Source organism: Barbus barbus, assembly GCF_936440315.1.
Source record: "Barbus barbus genome assembly, chromosome: 20".
Classification (NCBI taxonomy): Eukaryota; Metazoa; Chordata; class Actinopteri; order Cypriniformes; family Cyprinidae; genus Barbus; species Barbus barbus.
This window is the reverse complement of record NC_136748.1, coordinates 17825623-17845614: the sequence shown is the minus strand read 5'-3', so window position 1 is coordinate 17845614 and position 19992 is coordinate 17825623.

The window sequence follows — 19992 nt, the reverse complement described above, 5'->3', positions numbered from 1 at the left end:
TCAAGCTTTTGAACTGTAGTGTATGTAGAAATTAGCATTAAGCAAGAAATAATTCATGATACCCAATGCGTAATAGACACATTGATCGATAAAGAATGACATATTTGTACTAGAGTGCAGTTCTTCACTGTCAATCAAACAAATGTTTTACCTGTTTCATTAAGAAGACTATATCCAGTATATTAAGAGGATAGTCATAAAAGATGCCCGCAGGCTTCATCTTCAAAATAATGTTCTATCTACCTCAAATACTTTATCAACAATTATCAACAACTGACATTCCCCTGCAGAGCAAATCAATGGACGCATTAATTATACAGTTTGTTTTCAGAAAAACTCTACAAGACTATTGATTTTCAGAATCCTCTTGGTGTGCGCTTAGCCAAAACCAAGTCTTGCTTCTTATCTCCAATAATGAACATGACCACAAACAAAACTGATCGGCAATTCTGAACAGCAGTCATTTTTTCAAGTAGCTAGTATATGTTCCTCACTTTGTCACTAAAGCGAACTATCAGATCACCGCAGACCAGGATTTACATTCAGTATGTTGCAGGGATAACACTTTCCAAATATCTCCAATGTCAAGCTAAATAAAAAAGGTCACGGTAGTGCCCAGAGTCCCTAAGGCTACATGAACACACCGGAGTTGTTTGTCAGGTGAACAGACTGGCGATGTAGAGCCAGCTGTGTCAATAAGATCTAGGGCACCACGTGGATGCCATGGCTGACCCTGCAAGGGCAGAAGACATTAAAACATGTTGTCAAAAGTTACACACCTCAATACACATGCCAAACAATATAAATCTGTCTAGCAATGAGGTTGACTGTATATCTCTATAGTAAGATTATTTTTTAGAAGCCTTTAAAGATTTACTCTATCATTTAGCTTGTGGTTTCACTCACATATTTGTCCATGTCTGGGTGATCCTTTTCATCTCAGGCTTTTATTAAACCATAAAAGGATGTATCAAATTCGGAGCCCTAGCACCCATGAAATGCTAAAAGCCCTGAACACAGAGTGCAGACTACATTTTTATGCTATATGCATAATTTGTAGGAAGGTGCAGTTTCACAGAATGTTCTGAAATCTTTGGCTCAACTTCTAGCTTAATATGATCTAAAAAGTCGAAATCTGTTATTTATATTAAATGATCAAAAGACCTCATCTGGCTGGCATTGCTAAAAGCAGGCTAATATTGCAGCTCACTGCAGATCAATGTATCGATGTAAGCAACATGTGTAGCATTTGTGATGTGAACTGTAATGAGCAGACTAAACAGATTTCACCATTCATTCAAGGCTTGTTTTACATGTCTTGTGTTTTTCAAGGCTTGTTTATCAATCAATTACAAAGTATTTGGAATTATATAAGGGATGCACCGATACTAAAATTCTCAACCAATATCAATAGCCTATTAATAATGACATCTGATAATGACAATAGCCAATTATCAAAACATACAAATAGTTTGGTTTTCTTTAAGGAAAAAATCTCTCGCAACTAATAGACTGTAAACTATACAGGGAACCCTTTCATTTTCTGTATCATTTTCTTTTTCTTTTTTTTTTTTCCTTAAGTAAAATTTAAGTACGGAATTAAGTAAAATCTACTTAACTAAGTTATGTAAAATTAGCAAAGGAAATAAGTAAATTTAACATGGCCAGTTAGAGTATGATGAGTAATTTCTACTTAATTATTTTAAGTTTAAAAATATACTTATAAGTTCAAACTTTAAATTTTACAAGCTTACATATTCAAATATTTAATTTATTATTTTTTTATTCTTGCCTGGACTAAATTATTTAATGTAGAAATTAAATTAGTTTTTCTGTAGTATTAACTTTACCACAAAATCATTTTTATCAGTGTATATGCAAACTCTTACAACATACAAACACATCTGTGATGGGAGATAAATTGTGGTTAATTTCTGTCATGTGAGGACGGTTAAAAATATATAGACAAAGATGGATGGACTTAAAAACATGAACAAATACGTAGAGAGTGCAAGGCAATTTTTTTGTTTTGAATGCAAATGTCAATCATATCTATCTCAATTGAATGATGAAAGCTTTGGGGCCAGGGCTAAGCTGTGAATAGAACGTAATTGCTCTGAAGACGCTTTCAGATTGAGAATGCCTTTGCATCATTAACACATTCATAAAAAGATTGCAGATGTTTTATTAATATCTTATTTTTCTGAAGAAATTATTGGCACTTTTGTGGTCAGGGGAAAAAATATTTCCCAGTAATTTCATAAGCACAGGGGCTCCGATATGCAAAACCATGAGTCCTAATTATAGCTGCAAAATATGAACACAACACAGCGGCCAAAGATGATACTGATGCTTTAGTCTCACTAATATGTGGTCATTAGTAATATAAATGAGTGCACAAAAAGCTGCAGAATTGGGGGGGGCACAGAGCTCCCTTCACACCACAACAAATCATTCAAGATTCAGTAGTGATACAGATGCAGCATGACTTCCTAAAAAACATCCAGCCAAGACAAAAGGATAAAACAAAACCCCATATCAGTACACAATTCATGACGGAAAATATTTTACACTTGATTCTTGCAAACCTCAGACTTCCACCCGTGACACAGCGGGCTTCAGTAGTGCAGGCGGCAAATGACAAACTCCTCACCTTATCTACTGTAGCACACAAACTAGAACCCTAACCTTGAGAAGTCATTTTGCTAGATCAATATTTGCCAGACGGAGAGATTGAAAGGCAGGCGGAATACTGCGGCTTAGAAGAGATGGAGGGAATATCAATGCGCACAGGTGAGAGGTGGAGAAAGCAAGAAATATGGCGGCTGTCAGATCACATTTTTTTAAAACTCCATCAAGTTTCAAGTGCCGCTGGAAAATCTTGCAAGTGTGTGTTTTGTAAACTGCAAATAACTATTTGAAGGTATTATTTAAAGCAGTTGCACTGGTCAGCATGCAATTGATACACAGCCCACGAACACAATACATAATGCAGAAGTGTTTATTTTATGAATGTGCAGAACGAATCATATTTTTTGTTAAAAGTCTCCAGAGACTTGTGAAGTTTCTCAGTTTGTTTTGTTTTTTTTCTCTCTTTTTTTTTTTCTTTTGAGGGTCCAGTGCAACTATTCTTCACTAAACCAAGGATACTCTGTAGGTGAACTCCTCTCTGACCGAAGAACAATTAAATCTGGACAGAGACATTGTGATTGTGTAAGCATGAATCAAAGCTTAGTGTGAACAGCCCTTTAAACTACTAGTGTGTTATAATAATATGTATATATCATACAAAAAAGCAAAATGCCAGCAATTTCGCTCAACTTCTGTTATGAACTGTTGGCATATGACAACCAATCAGATCATCGTAACAGCATCACTATGACAACATCGTTCGGTCCTAATGTAGTGATGTTGACATATCTCAGGTAGCTAATTTATTCTGCCGAGTGCTGTTAGCAAAATAAGTGTCGGAGAAGCTACAACAAAGACCTGTTCCAAATTGTCAGATCTGAAGAAAAGGAAGGCTGACGGTGAAAACCATCCATTTAAATATGACTGGACAGACATTTGCATTTATTCTTCTCAACAGAAGCACCAAACCTTAATTTGCACCTGAGACAGTGGTGGTTGTTAAAAGTGGTAACCACTAATGAAAGTACATGTATATTGAGTTGAATTACCAACAGAACATAGTGGTTATAGTGGGGGGGGGGCTCTATAACCACTATGGGTCAGTGGACCTTCAGCTTGGGGTCATTATGTTCCCAGGATCCTTCTGTATGTGTGAACATACTAAAAGTAAAGCAGGCATCTTGACTGAAATTTTTCAAATGTTATACAGGATTCAGATAATGTGATTGATTCTTACATTATGAGTAACAGCTCATGTGGGAGTAAATGGAAATGAGATAGCAGATGAGAGTGCAATGATTGAAATAGAAAAGAGACAGCTGTAAATATGAAATACTGTATAGTAAGATTGAAATGAGTCTGATAAACAACAAATGATGAGGAAATGATGAAATAGAAAGAGAGAGAGAGAGAGAGAGAGAGAGGATAAAACAAGTAGATGGTTTCATGACATTCAAAGAAATTAGTGAAAGAGGGAAATAGAAGACAAGAAACTATCATTGAATAGAGAGCAAAACATGTGATGATCCGTACCAAATACTAGTTACTAAAAAAATAAATAAAAAATAAATAAAGTTAAGTTTACTTAAGAAAAAGAAATCATTCTAATTTTAAAGAATTATTCAAGTCACAGGAAATTGGACAAAAAGACAGGTACAAAACTGAGTATTTTACTGAGGTATAGAGCTACAATCACATGAAACACGACGAATGGCATCGATCAAATTAAAACAATTGAGAAATAAAGTTGTTGGTTGAAACTGTAGAAACAATATACTGTATCGTATTGATCTCTTGTTTCATACAAAAGTGCTAATGCAACCATCTCCACAATCAATTGTAATGAAAATAATCTCAGGGGACTTCAGAAATAAAACTACAATAATATTATTACAGAAATATAACCACAATTCCTGTATAACGAAGAATTGTGCCACATGAACTGACTGCATTAAATGGCCAGGTTTTGCACAGTTAGCTTATTTGCATAATTCCTTTTGTGAATGTGCCACTAATACAAGTCAGACAGCACATGCAAATCAGTGGCACTATAGCCTTAATATAGTTAATTCGTAGTAAATTCCGCCTGTGTTCTTTTAAGCACCTACACAATCTTCCTGAATAGCATAATTATGTACCATAATCAAGCAATGCATGTAAATATGAACTATTGTTATTTTCTGCAGCCTTCTTACAAATATATCGTGCAGGTCTGTGCAATCAGATGTAAAATACATGCCTGAAAAACAAAAACCCATTTTTTGTGTGTTTTTGGATTAAAATGTAGCTCAACCTCACTCCTTCAGATTTTGTTGTAGCTAAACAAATAAGGCACTTGACTGCTTCGCCTCTCTGGACCTCCCAGCATGAGTCAAACAAATGAGACATGTCTTTCCTGCCGTGGCTCACGAGCTCTGAGATATATTGCGGGTGATGAGTGTGCAGACAGCCGTTAGCCTGTACCTGTGCTGAGCCGGATTAGCCATATGATAAACAGCCACTCCCTTGATAAATAATCCATGAGAAACACTGCATTGAGTGAGAGCAATGAAACTTTTATGCTCTGAAATGTGAAACCCTTCTGAAAAACAAGACAGCGGCAGACACCTACAGAATTTCAACTCTCTCTGTCTCACTTCATCACAACATGTTGAAAACATGTGATTAACCCTTTAAATAAACCCCATTTTTCTTTTGCACTTTGATTTTTAAATTAAAAATCTCTAAGTAGAGAAGGTTTAGAATATCATTTGCTTTGACTGCTGTGGTCGTCTCCTCATTGTGAAGTTGCGAAGACTGAATGTCAATAAACACACACATCACTATATGTCAGTCGATTCTAAAATCAGTGCATTTAGAGATGCAGTAGAGCTTTTTAGTTTTTAGTCCAAAAACCTAGAAGAGAATTAACATTTAATGAAGAATTATCATATAAATGAGGACTAACACAGAGTTTGAGATTACATACTTTATGAAGCAACCGTTTCTTAGCAATAGCAATTAGCAACTTTGATTAAAAATTCATAGTTTCAGAGAAAATTAATGAAAAAAAAATCATTATATTGAATATTATTCATATTATTATATTATTACATATTAAATAAATATGTTCAGTAATTTTTTTACATGTATTGGAATAAGATTAAAGTATGAAGTCCAAATGGAGGCAAAAGCTTTTCACAATGAACTGAAAGGAGAAAAGCCTCATCTGAAAGCAATAACAAGTGAAAACATATGTATGAACAACATTTCTATACTTTGACTAAAATGAACTCTACTGTGAAAACTTTACTTATAATTGATGCTATACAAAGAGCTGAATAAATAAGATATGAATTAAATTATATAAAGCTAAATCATAAAGCAAATGTAGGCTGTTTTCCTGGAATTAAGGCTGATACAATTGTAGATTTATAAAGAAAAAAATGTGTATCCTCTCTGCATCACTATATCCCCATTACCCCAGAAACAACCCCAGTACAATATTTCGGGATAATTTCAGTGCAAATGTATCCAAACAAACAGATCAAACAAGCGAATAGAAACAGTAGCTTAGACAGGATTTGTTAGTAATGTTTCCGAGGCAGGACTTAGTTATGGGTCACATGGCATTGTTAGTCATTGTGCAGCATCAAACAAGTCTCCAAAGAACACCTGGTGTGATATGTTTAGGGTAATATCTGGCCCTGATGGCTCTGCAGTTACAAAATCAGTCATTCTGAGTCTACTGAGCTCCTTGTTTACTTTTGAATCTGTCTGTAGTCAAACATAAAAGGCAGACTTGAATAAAGCTTTACTTTCCTTGACCCTTTGATACTGAATTCCGACTCATTAGTTCCTATGTGTGGTTGTCTGCCTCTGTCTGTGAGATTAAAAGCACCACAGCTGTCTTGATGGGCTCTACAGTCTCTGAACTGGGGCTTCTGATTGCTCCATCTTCACTTACCATCACGCGGTCAGATCACTTCCACTAATTACCTGACCCAGGCCTTCATTTCATTTTTGTACATTAAAAAAATTACTCTTGATAAACTCCTTTTAGTGAATAGTGCATATTTAATTTTATTAATTTTTTGTCATTGTAAAAAAATGTAAAACAAATTGTCTCTCCGTCTTTGTGTGTGTGCATATGTGTGTATGTGTACATATATATTAGCAATATCACACCCGTAGTAGTGCAATGGGGCTGTATTTCAGCACGGCTGTGATTCAGTAGGTAATTACAGCGTGCTGATATACAGCTATATAGCACTGCAAGTGTGATATTGCATTTATACAACAGTTTGACTGCACACGTGTGTAAATAAAAAACACTTGAGAGTCAATGGAATGTCTTTAAACCCTCGTTTGTGTGGAGGGTTTAAAGACGAGCCCAAGCCTTTGTAACTATTTTGAAAACCTCACTTTAGAACTAGTAACAAAGGGATGTTGAGTTACTTCAATAAAAGCTAATTGTATTACTGTATTTAAAAAAATAACTGTATTATCTGCACATTTTGTGACATTTGACCGTAAGTGCCCTGCAAAGTGGACATCACAGGACATATATTCCACCATGATTCCAGTTCGAAGTGAACGTATATGTTCCATTTAAAGGTCGTGAATTTAAATTGTATTTATTTACAGATGCATTTATATCACACTCTAGTAAGTTAATTCGTCTGTGTGTGAAGACGCTGCAGGCGGTGGTGTAGTGCAAATATGTGAATGAATGTTCCAAAGAACTAAACTTCGATGGTTTTCCCCTGCTGCAGGGAGTAGGAAGCAATGAACACTGTGTAGTGTTCATGTCGATCGGAACACAGTTCATGCATGGAGCTCTCTTCTAACAAGCTGGTTATCTGAATCAGGTGTGTTAACTAAGAGAGACATACAAAATATGCAGAGCGGGGGGCGAGGACTGGAATTGAGAACTGCTGATCTAGAGTATTATGAGAGAGAGATTGACTGAGCGAATGTGATTACCTGCATCGATACAGCATTCATTTTTCAGCTCAATCTCATATTCACAATAAAACATTAGTTTGAATGTCCGCTGAGGAAAGTGATATCTTTGTAGTACTATCCTTTCATCTGTTAAGGTTGATTTACAATGATGGTGTTGCTCAGTGCATTTGTTGGCTGCGTTTTACTAGGTGTTATTGAAAGTAATAATTACTTCCTTGTTTACAACTATGTTTCAGTCTCTTTCAGTATAAAAGTCTTTACTGCTGACTCACTCATAAAACCAGTCTCTTGTCGCCATCTAATGGTGGAATAATGTAACTACAATCACCATCACAAACATACACACCGTTTCTCAATACTAAATACTATTATTAAATACTACTATTACTTAAATAAAATATTATTTAGTGAATAATAGTATTTAATAAACAACAACAGCCATTTTAAAAGTTGCTAAGCAATTCAGTCAAAAGTATAAAGGCAGCGCTTTGATATACAGCATAAAATATATATATAAAATAAATATAACATTGAAAGATTTTGCCCTCAGCCAAATCTCTCTGGTCAAATCTTTTGCTAATAGATTAATAAAACCAAAACCATTAGATTTGCCCAAAACTAATTTTGTCTTATGTTTAACCACTATAGAGACATCCGGGCCAGTAGCAAATTAAAAAAGAGCTAGCCAAGGTAAGGTGCTCTCAGCAGTTTCACGAGCGCTGAATGGCCGCTGGTGCCCTGAAGCTCACATCTCCGAAAACACCAAAGCAAATTTCAAATAGATGTTAACAAACCACATATGTGAAGTTTGAACAATTATATTTTCACCTAAAAGCTCTGAATACTACATTCCGTGACAGAAAAAAAAAGTAGTATTTATCAAATTATAATGGATTTGGGCGTCTGCCATAACACTTTCTGTGAGAAATACTGCAAGTGGAGTGATACAAACAGTGAAACAGTTGGAGTTCTCTTTTCACTAGAATATGGCACCACTGGAAAAGGCTCTCAGCCAATCAGATTCGAGGGCCAGAAAGAACTGTTGTACACATACTATACACACTGGCAGTCAACTGTTTGAAATAAAGATTTTTTTGTGTTTTTGAAAGAAGTCTCTTATGCTCAACAATTATGCATTTATTTTAACAAAATACAGTAGTACATTTTAAAAGAATTGTTTTCTATTTGAATATATTTTAAAATGTAATTTTTTCCCGTAATGGCAAAACTGAATTTTCAGCAGTCATTACTCTAGTCTTCAGTGTCATATGATCCTTCAGAAACCATTCTAATATGTTGATTTAGTGCTCAAGAAACATTTCATATTATTATAAATATTGAAAACAGTTGAAGCATCCAGTTCTGCAGTTGAAAACTGTTTTATATTTTTGTAGAAACCATTCAATTATTTAAGGATCCTTTGAAGAATAAAAGGTTCAAAAGAAAGCATTTATTTGAAATAGAAATATTTTGTATTTGCTCTTGCTTTTGGTCAATTTAACGCATCCTTGTTAAATAAACATTTCTTTCTTTCTTTCTTTTTTAATCTTACTCCAAAATTTTGAATGGTAGTGCATCACCATTTCCACAAAAATATTAAGCAACTGTTTTCAACATTGATAATAATAAGAAATGTTTCTTGAACAGTAAATCACCATATTAGAATGATTTTTGAAAGACCATGTGAAAACAGTGTAACAGTGTATGTATATATATATATATATATATATATATATATATATATATATATATATACACACACACATACACACACACACACACACACAAAACACACAACTACAACACAATTTGATTGAAAGTTTCCTTTGATATTATATTATCAATCATTGTAAATGTATGTCATATCTCTCTATCTGCCCTGTATAGTGTGAAGGCATTGATGTCTTTGTATCTGACACATTCTCCTGCAGGCTCAGGGGGCATTCAACACAGAGAGTGCCGGCACAGCCTCACACACACACGCACGCTGTCATACGTCCCCCGAACGTTGCATCAGCACCTCGCTGGCACGCAAGAGCTGGCAACAAAGCAGAAGTAAGACATTGTGATGTAGAATAAACCCTGCTGTCCACTTAAACTCAAAACTGTGAGTCTTCTTGAAGCGTTCCATGTCTCTGAAAAGTCAGCACATAAAAAGTTTTTAAAATACAGGAGAAAGGTGTAACTCAGAGCAAAATAAAGGAGCACTTTTAGTGGTTATATAAGTTTTACAAATAATGAATATCACTTTTGAAAAATGTAAATATAATCTAAAACACAAAATGATGTGAACTCATATGAGATGAGGACTCATAACACAGTTTTGTTTGTGCTATTTGCTTTCTTCATCCAGTATAAGGTGTACGATGCTTGAAACAATGGCTTTGATTTATGTGACTGACAAAAGTTTGGGAACTGAGGAATACCAAATTTATTGTGATTATTTTGAGGAATGAATTTGATAAGAGTAACTCAGCAATTTTATTTTCATGCCAGCCTCAGACAGCACAGTTCACTGACCATCTAATGCATTTTGCATAGAAAACTGGAAAGTATGTTTGTCAGTCTGATGAAATATTCACTAGATTTGCCAATGTTGTCCAGAAGAGAGACATCAATTCTTGAATGATATTCTGAAAAATATTCTTTAAAGTTTTGTTTGAAGTTCAAGTTCACTAGATTTCCAAACAAGCCTATATTATTTCGGAAGAACAGAAATGTTTTATAGTTTCCACATTTTATAGTGTTTTCTGTTCATTATTTAAATTATATGTTGCTAAATTATTGCAGTATAACCTGTTTCAGATAAATTCACTCTTAAACAGCACATAAACTGAGCAAACGTTGGTTGGTCACTTCACATGTTGGTCAGATGGTCTCATCCCGACTAAGCCGGCAGATCTTCGCCAATATAAACTGTAGACCAGACCTAAATGTCTATCTGCATGAGACGCGATCAAGATAAACATCTCACTGTCTCCTTTTCATTTTCACTGGTGATAATAAATGAAGAGTGACTAACAGTCAGCTAATGAGATCAGAATATTGAATTAAACATAAATTAATCTAATAAAGCTCCTAAGGAGAATGGAAACATAATACCACAAGCACAATGAGTATTACAGTATGCTTTGCTTTCATTCATCTTATCCATGTTGATGTAAGATCAGTGAATCACATCATAATAGGCTTTCACATTTTTTAATTATGGTTTAAAAGTTACTCTCAGATCAAGAGAGGAATCATATTACTGTATTTTGGCAGCAAATGTCAGTTTGTGTGACAGTGGGTTTGAGTGAGGAGCGTTAGGTGCTGAACTCCTCTTCTCTGGTCATCCACAGAGCTTTTCAATGTTGTGACAGTTTTTCTTTTCTCAGAAAGCTCTTATAGGCCAGACTACACAGCTGTAGTCTGGCTTATAAAAGCTGTGTGAGAACAGACAACTGTCACAATGTTAAAAGGCTCTGAGATGTGGCCACACAGGACAAACACACAAGACTGATTCTCTAACAAGCTTTTTAAGTCAGCCTCTTTCAAGTTTACATTGTAGTTGGTTGAACAAGTTAGCCACCATGCTTCAAATACTGTTAAAATATTTGATCAGACAGCCTAGAAAATGTGCATCATGTGGTGATGTCTACAATAATCATTTTCATTAAACACAATAACATTTTGAAGTATGACTTAATCAACCAATTAAAGTACTGTATTTTAAAGTTTCAAATCAGGTAGAAAAACGTTCTTAAAGTAAGAACTGTGCAGTTTCACTGTTTACAGTGTATTTGAGCAGCTTAGACCAGTTTGTATATATGTGCGGTTTACTAGCTTAAACTGGATTTCCCAACAGGGGTAAAAAAAAAAGTATCTAGAAATTGAAACAGTTTATTTCCTTTTACAACAGCATATGACAAGGTCTATTTTCCCTCAATTAAATCTTAATTTAAGAAATCAGGCCTGGTGAACTGAAAGTTCACTTTCTGATTTAAATCCTTGCTTTCCAGAAATAACTCCTCCTTTTCATTTAATGTGGGTTGTACTACTCCTCAGTTCCAGTGGATGAAAACCTACCTTCTGATGGTGTTCAGTGATACAAAAAATCACCTCTAAGTTGGGAGTCCAATAAAACTGTGGGCATGGCTATGCGCTCTGCCGACCTTGTCAGAGTAATTGGTTTCTTTGTGCAGGGTGAATGCTCCGTAAATGTGGCCCAGCATTAAGAAGCCACTCTTCTATGTCAAGGAAGTGAACAAAGCAGACAGTTGTTTCCTAAACAAAGACTTTGAAATCCATGTGGAAATCTTGCCTATTTCAAAGGATAGACAACCAGCTTCTGTTTAACTTGTCTAGACCCCATGCCAGCTTAATCCATTTTTTACCTTTTCCCCCATTTTTTAAATAACTTTCAAGATTTTACAATCTTTTACAATCTTTTAATATATTTTAATATCTACTATCTCTGAAAATGAAAGAATTTGTATGTACACTACCATCGGTTGCATTTATTTGATCAAAACTGTTCATATGAAATATTATTGCAATTTAAAATAACTATGTACGTTCAAGAAGCATGTTTTTTTGTTGTGTGATCATACACCCAAAATCCCGCCAGTGCATATAGTATATATGTTCAAAAGTTTGGAATAATAAAGATTTTTTATTGTTTTTGAATATTTTATTGCTTTTATTTACAGTAAAATTGTGAAATATTTTTACAAGCTGAATCATAATTCCTGTGATGGCAAAGCTGAATTTTTAGTACTGTTTGAATTTTTATATTCAAACAGTACGTTCAGTACTAACGTTCGAATATGCTGATTTGGTACTCAAGAAACATTTCTTATTATCAGTTCGGAATAGTTTTGATGTTTTATGTTTTTACTATGGAAATTATTTTCAGAAGTCTTTGAGTAAAAGAAAGTTTAAAAGAACAGCATTTAATTGAAATAGAAAGATTTTGAAATCTTATAAATGTCCCTACATTTGATTAATGTTTTTTGCTAAAAAAATACAAATAAAAAATTGCATTGACCCCACATTTTTCTACAGATATCAAAAGAAAAAAAGTCTATATATTCAATATGTGGACTGAGTCTTTCATCAGGCTTTCAACATTCCCCAGAAAAACCAAAAGAAAAATTACCTTTTTTAATTTTTCTTTCCTGTCTTGTGGTTCTAAATAAAGAAGCAATGTGACATGCTAATGTACCTAAAACACCTTGCCATTAAGATGAGGCCTGATAAAGAAAATGGAGACAAATGACAAGTTTCAGAGCGATAAGAATTCAGTTTGTCATAATAAGCAGCCCCACCTCTAAACCGCCCCATTCCTAAGCTGATTTCCATTGTAATCAATGGCACATTGTAAACAGTGACTGGCTGGTGGAGAGTGACAGCTGAGCATGTCCTTGAGGACTGATTTGCATAGAGGGATTTAGGCAGAGGTAATTGATAGAAATGATGCCTCAATAAGCAGTTAATGGTGTGATGCTGGTGTGTTTACCCCACCCCCATCCCCCAGAGAGACGGAGGGCGATGGAGAGCGCACCTGCTAATCTACTGATAGACAGATAGCTGCAATCGATGGAGGAGCAAAGCAACTGCCTTTGATATCAATGGGAATGCAAACACATAGCTTTCTCCAAGATACAGTCTCATGAGGGATGTGCTCATGAAAAAATCCAGCCAAGGCCATAATGGGACTTTTTAATAGCTGTATGCTTCAAGGTCACCCTCTGTAGCCTATCGCCCCTGGACTTGACCTTGCCTTGAGTTCATGCTCATACTCCTTTTCCTTTGTTATATAGCTGATATATATAAAGGCCAGTACCATAAAAGAACTCACCTTACTTCACCACTATCATTGACTGAGCTGGCAGGAAGGATGAATCACGAAAGAAGTTGAGAATTGTTTTTCCATTTAGACCGCCTATATGTTTTAAATTAACATAGGAATATTAAAATGAGGTGCAGCTGTGAATGTCTGCATAAAATGTAATAAGACTGGAGCTAGAGTTTGCTAGAATTTGCTTGTGCTGTCCAAATGTCTAATGCGTATAATTATTACAATATACTGGTCAAAAATATGGAGTCCCTAAGTTTTTTTTATTTTTTTTTAGAAATTAATAATTTATTCAGCAAGGATGCATTCAATTGACACATTGTTTCTTGAGCACCATATCAGCTTATTTTAATCATTTCTGAATGATCATGTGACACTGAAGACTGAAGAAATGGCGGCAAAAAATTCACCTTTGTCATCACAAAGAATCATTTTAAGAATAGAATTAGAATAGAGAGTGCTAGAGTTACAGGGTCAAATAAAAATGGAAGAGATGTGTTATAGCCGATTCTTGAAGATGACTAAGGATTCAACTTCTCGGATTGAGTTGGGCAGGTCATTCCACCAGGAGAGAAAATTTAATTTAAAAGTCCGTGATTATTTCACTTCCATTGTGAAAATAGAGCACGCAAACTCAAGCAAAACCTGCAGGGAACCACACATGGTCACTACACATAACGTAGATGGCTATCTCTCTGGATCTGTCAAAGACGGGGAACACTGTTTTGGAGAGAAAAACTCCCCATCCCTCTGGTATACTATCAGAACAGGGTTCTAGAACAGAGCGCTTGGCTGTCTCCCTCCAGAAATATTCAAACAGCTGACAATGTCTGAGTGAATGTGTGTGCTTGTGTCTGGACCCGTCACATTAGATTACAGAGTACTTGTTTTTCTGTGCACTGCAGAAGACATTTTAGAATCAAGGAAAGGGCAGGGAAGTCATAAACTAGATCTACAGCTACAGGCCTGTTTGCGGTTTACCAGAAATGGCTGTTTTTTCCAAACCTTCAGCAAAAAGATAATTCCTCTGATGTGAAATCCCACGCTAGAAATCAATGACATGTTAGACAATTACAATTGCATAGCAGCCTCCATTTTCAGTATTTTCTCATATTTTCAGTAGATTACAGGTTACCGTGCCAGCCATAATTACAGAAGCCTCATCACTGGACACCCAGGAAATAGCTGTGTTTGAATAGATTCGGCCAGAATCACCAAAGCAGAGGATGGATGGGAATGTTGCTTTGTTGTTTGAGGGAGATTTTAGCAGTGCATCTATTTCTCAGTCATACTGTTTGAATTTTAAATGCTTAACTTTAAGTTGTAAAAGGGACACTGCACAATCGTTACCCTATTTCCGCTTGATCTGACTGTTTAATATTTTTATTGCAGTAATCTAATGTGACTTAATGTAGTCAGAATGATTCAGCCTACTAAAAGGTTAGTTGGCCTGTTGGAGCCATTATATGGAGTTGTCATTTTTGTTTTTGTCACTATTATTTTTTGAGTATTTAAGTAAGAGAATGATTAGTGACAGGTGCGCAATGGAAGGTCACACAAACTTTTTGACCGTGTCGTGCCGGGCTGTGTCAAGCGTGTAGGATGGTGCTTGTGACAGTTTGTCTTGAATTTTTTTTCTTTGTTATTTGCAATGCCAAATGGACAATAAATGGATTGGCAAATCCGAATTTATCCTGAAGGTATGGACAATGTATTTATTTTTATTCAAGGCTGAAGCTGAAAGGCTGAAAATTCTGTCATTGTTCACCCTCGCCCTCATAAAGGAAGATATTTTGAACACAAATTGTGGTTACACTTTATTTCGATAGTCCACTTTAGACAATCTACTAACTATAAGTAACTTTTTAACTACATGTCAACTAATTCTCATTTAGTTGCAACTACATGTCTACTAACTCTCAGAGTATACTGTTGGGGTAGGTTTAGGGTTAGTAGAATAAGTTGGCATATACTTACAAAGTTTCTCATAGTCAGTATATTGTATGTTGTGGACCCATCAAAATAAAGTGTTAGAAGATATTAAACAGACAGTCTACTAATACTATAATGACTGCTAGTTGACATGTAGTTGCAAAGTTACTTACTGTTAGTAGAATGTCTAAAGTGGACTATCGAAATAAAGTGTTACCCAAATTGTTTTGGTTACCCTTGACTTTCATTGTATGTACAAAAATATTTTTCCAAACTATCTCCTGTTATGTTCCACAGAACAATTTTAGTTAACTCAAATTAAAACCTTAGAAAAATATTTTCATTTCTTGAAATAAAATAAGCATAAACTGAAATAATCAAATATATGAATTAGGGGTGACCCCGAATAGTCGACGATTCGATGCTTCGATAGCAGGAGCCCAATTCGACTCCCAATCTCACAGTCCAATATTCGCGTTATGATCATGCCAATTTGGCTAGATGGGGGTGCTCAATGTCTGATTTCACACAGAAATAGACTACTGGTTTTCTCCCAATAAATTAATATGCAGCCTATTAAGATAATTTTGTAAATAAGAATCTGAAAAGAAAGAACCTTTTAATAAATATTTTAATGTGCATGAATAAATCGAACCACCCCTATAGATTTAAATTTCACTTAATCCAACATTTTGCCGGCAATGATTTAAATATTTAACAAGACAGCATCAAAGACTGGATTTTTTCAATCAGGTAGGGTATAAGTGATTTCAAAATATTTCAGCCGGTTTATATATATCGTATATATATATTATTTATCTGGTATAAGATGCATTTGAGTTGCGCTGCAGTAAAGTGCTTCAATGTAGTAACAGTGATTTTCTCTTCAAGCACGCAGCGCGAGCAGTACAGACAACAATGCAGAATATTAATAGCTATGACTGGGACTGTCACATAACCTTATAATGAGAACACTATTATAATAAAACGCTGTGAATTTTTAGAGTTTAGTTGCCGTGTTTTGTGCAGATAGCCTATAAGTCATAATATTGACAAACTGTATTCTGTATGAGATAAATTAGTTAAATCCCACTGATTAAAAACCTGCTATTAAATGTTTCACTCTACTGGTCATCTTCAGCGTGCGCAGCTCGAATGCAGAACATTAATAACTACTGTCATATACATAAAGTTATAATGAGAGCACTATTGTATAAAAATGTTGTGAATTCTTAGGGTTTCGCTGATGTTTAATGTTAACTATCTTTTAATCAAAACATGAAACATTATTTTTGTATCTGCGGGGCATCCCTTACACATTTTCCCTGTGTGTGTGTGAAGGTCAGTAATTATGACTGTCCAATGTCTGACTTGATTCTTGGTAATGTATTTTGGCCCCGCGCCAAACATATGCTGTAAAAAATTGCTGTAGTTTCTACAGCAAAATTTTACAGAATTTGACTGTTTAAACATTTTACGAGATGTATTTGCAATGCATTATGGGTCAAATAAGGTTTTTAAGTTGTTAACAGTATATTTCCATGTACTGTAATTAATTTACAAGAAGCAGCTGTAGCTCCTGCTTTTTACACTAATTTACTGTAGTGTGGCATTATGGGATTGCGACATCATTCAAATCTGAAATCCAGCCATCTGGAGCAGTGCCAGAACGATTGAAGATTAGATTCATAATCTGTTAAATTCACTTAATTTTACATAAGAAAAATATCCTTTTATATTTATTTAAGTTAATGTATAAGCGATATCCTGCCACAATAGCCTGCTATCACGGCATTTAGACAAGCGGCTTTGGTAACTGTTATGTGCAGTAAGCTGGAAATTGCTATTATAGCATAGTTAAGCTAAATGCTGCATTTTTCTCATTTTGTCGGTTTAATTTTCTTATTGAGATCATTTAAAGTAGTGTTTACACAACTTTTAACGTAATGCCCAGTGCGAACGATTGTCATAGTAACGTTAACTACTATCTGTTGAAATAACTGACAAACAACAAAATATGTGAAATTTCATCTATTTGTATGTTCAACTGTCCCATATTGACGTGACATCTTACTATAATTAGAATGAATGAATGAATGAATGAATGAATGAATGAATGATGCATTTATATAGCGCCTTATTGTGTATTGCTGTACACCCAAAGCGCTTGTGGGGGGTCTCTCCTCAACCACCACCAGTGTGCAGCATCCACTTGGATGATGCGACGGCAGCCACAGCACAACGGCGCCAGTGCGCTCACCACACACCAGCTACAGGTGGAGAGGAGAGCGTAATAGAGCCAATCAAGTGTATGGGGATTATTAGGAGGCCATGATAGACAAGGGCCAGTAGAGGGAATTTGGCCAGGACACCGGGGTAATACCCCTACTCTTTACGAGAAGTGCCATGGGATTTTTAATGACCACAGATAGTCAGGACCTCGGTTTAACGTCTCATCCGAAAGACAGTGCTTTTTGACAGTATAGTGTCCCCGTCACTATACCGGGGCGTTAGGACCCACACAGACCACAGGGTGAGCACCCCCTGCTGGCCTCACTAACACCTCTTCCAACAGCAACCTAGTTTTCACCGGAGGTCTCCCATCCAGGTACTGACCAGGCTCAACCCTGCTTAGCTTCAGTGGGCAACCGGTCTTGGGCTGCAGGTTGATATGGCTGTAAGTAAGAAACTACATGTAAATGAGAAATTGTGTCTATTGCCACTGTAGTTGTACTCGACATTAAAGCTTGTCCGGGACAATTTTTTAGTGAAAGACATCTTTACATGCCCGACTGGACAAGTTAACCTGATTAAAACTTGAGTGAAAAAAAAAAAAAAAACTAGGGAAGTATCGAAACGCAGAACTGATTCTGATTTTATTACATTCAACATCAAAACAAATAACCTTAATGGCACACATAAACTCACAGAAGAAACATGAGGTAAATGTTCAAACTGTTGAGTTTATTTATAACAACTGATAACGTTAAGAAGCATAACAAGTGATCTTTTGCTGATTATCACGAATGCAAATGTTACATAGTTCAATAAACAATTATTTAACATTAAGTTGCTTACTTTTTAGACACAATATTGACTGTTGTTCTATTTCACCAACGAAATCTTTCCAAACAAAGATCAAAGCAAAACTCAGCTGTGTTTTTACTGAATGATTCAGCATTCTGAACGGATCGTACAATGAATGACTCAATTGACTCACTTAAGTTATTTGCTGCCACCTAATGGTGGTTTAGTTTCACGTTTAAAAAGTATCATTGCATTTTTACAACATTTCTTATTTGTAATTTCAATTTTAATGTAAAACATTAATGTCATAACACAGTTGTAATTTTGCATTATAAATTATTTAATTGTATTGGTGTTACAGTTCTACAATATATTATTATAATTGAATTTTTTTGATCAAATGTAAGTTTTTTTATTTTAAAATATATGCCTTTTTGGGTGTTCATTTTGGTCTCATTCATGTAAATGCATTTAAAAAAAAATCACAAGATAATTTTCATTATTTCTTGTAGGTGCAAAGAATAGTATTTATTAATTTCAGGTGCATCCAGTGGCTTTTGACTAGGCCTATTCGAGGGTCACATGGTTGTGACTTTTGCTGCTGGATTTATGTAGCGCCCTCACCACCTGATGAGGGGAGATGCGAATAGTTAATAAAACACAGGACACGGAGCTGCTGCTTCACCATCAGAGTCTCTGTATTTTCTGTGCAGCGCGCCCCCTCCCCAAACAGGTGAACACTTCCCAGGGAAGAAGTGTTCATTGACATGGTCTTCGAAGGATTTACTGAACACTACTGTGTCGTTAAGGTAGGGGACACAGCAGTTGTCTCTGAGCTCTTCCAAGCACTCTTCCATGCAGCGTTGGAAAGCTGCGGGAGCGTTCATTAGACCAAAAGGGATATGGATCCACTCGTAGAGTCCCCATGGTGTCACAAAGCCGTCATGGGTCTACTCTCTTTGGCCATGAAACCCTGGTGATATGCTTTCCCTTGGTCACGTAACGAGAACCAGGTGTTTCCTCCAAGACTGTCCATGATGTCTTGAACGCGTGGAATGGGCTGTCGGTCAGGATTTGGCTTCTGATTCAATTCCCGGTAGTCGATACACAACTGTAAACTACCATCCTTTTTTCGGACACAAACTACAGGTGAGGAATACGGCGAGTTTGACTTCTGAACCCATCCCTGGGCAATGAGATTGTGTAGGTAGTCTTTCATCTCTTCGTACAGGGGGCGAGGTACTCACTGGTAAGTACGGGTGACAGGGGTAGTGTCATTCAGCGAGATGTTCTTTTATACAGCCAATGTCATCATCGGATCTTGAAAAAGAAGCTGCTTCCTCTCTCAACATCTGCTGTCCCGTTTGTCTTCTTGACTCACTGAGATGGCTTAAGTCTAACGGTGGGTCCCATGTTGACTCGGGATTCTGGGTAATTTCATTTATGGTTTGACTGATGCTTACAGACTCAGAGAGGGGTGTTTCAAGAGCAGCGGCTGGGTATACAGCCTGTACTGGATGCACTGTACCAATAACCGTCTTGCCATTCAACATTATGTCATGGTCGGTAGGGTTTTGAACGGTGACAATGACATGTGGTGAGGTCTGTCATTGCAA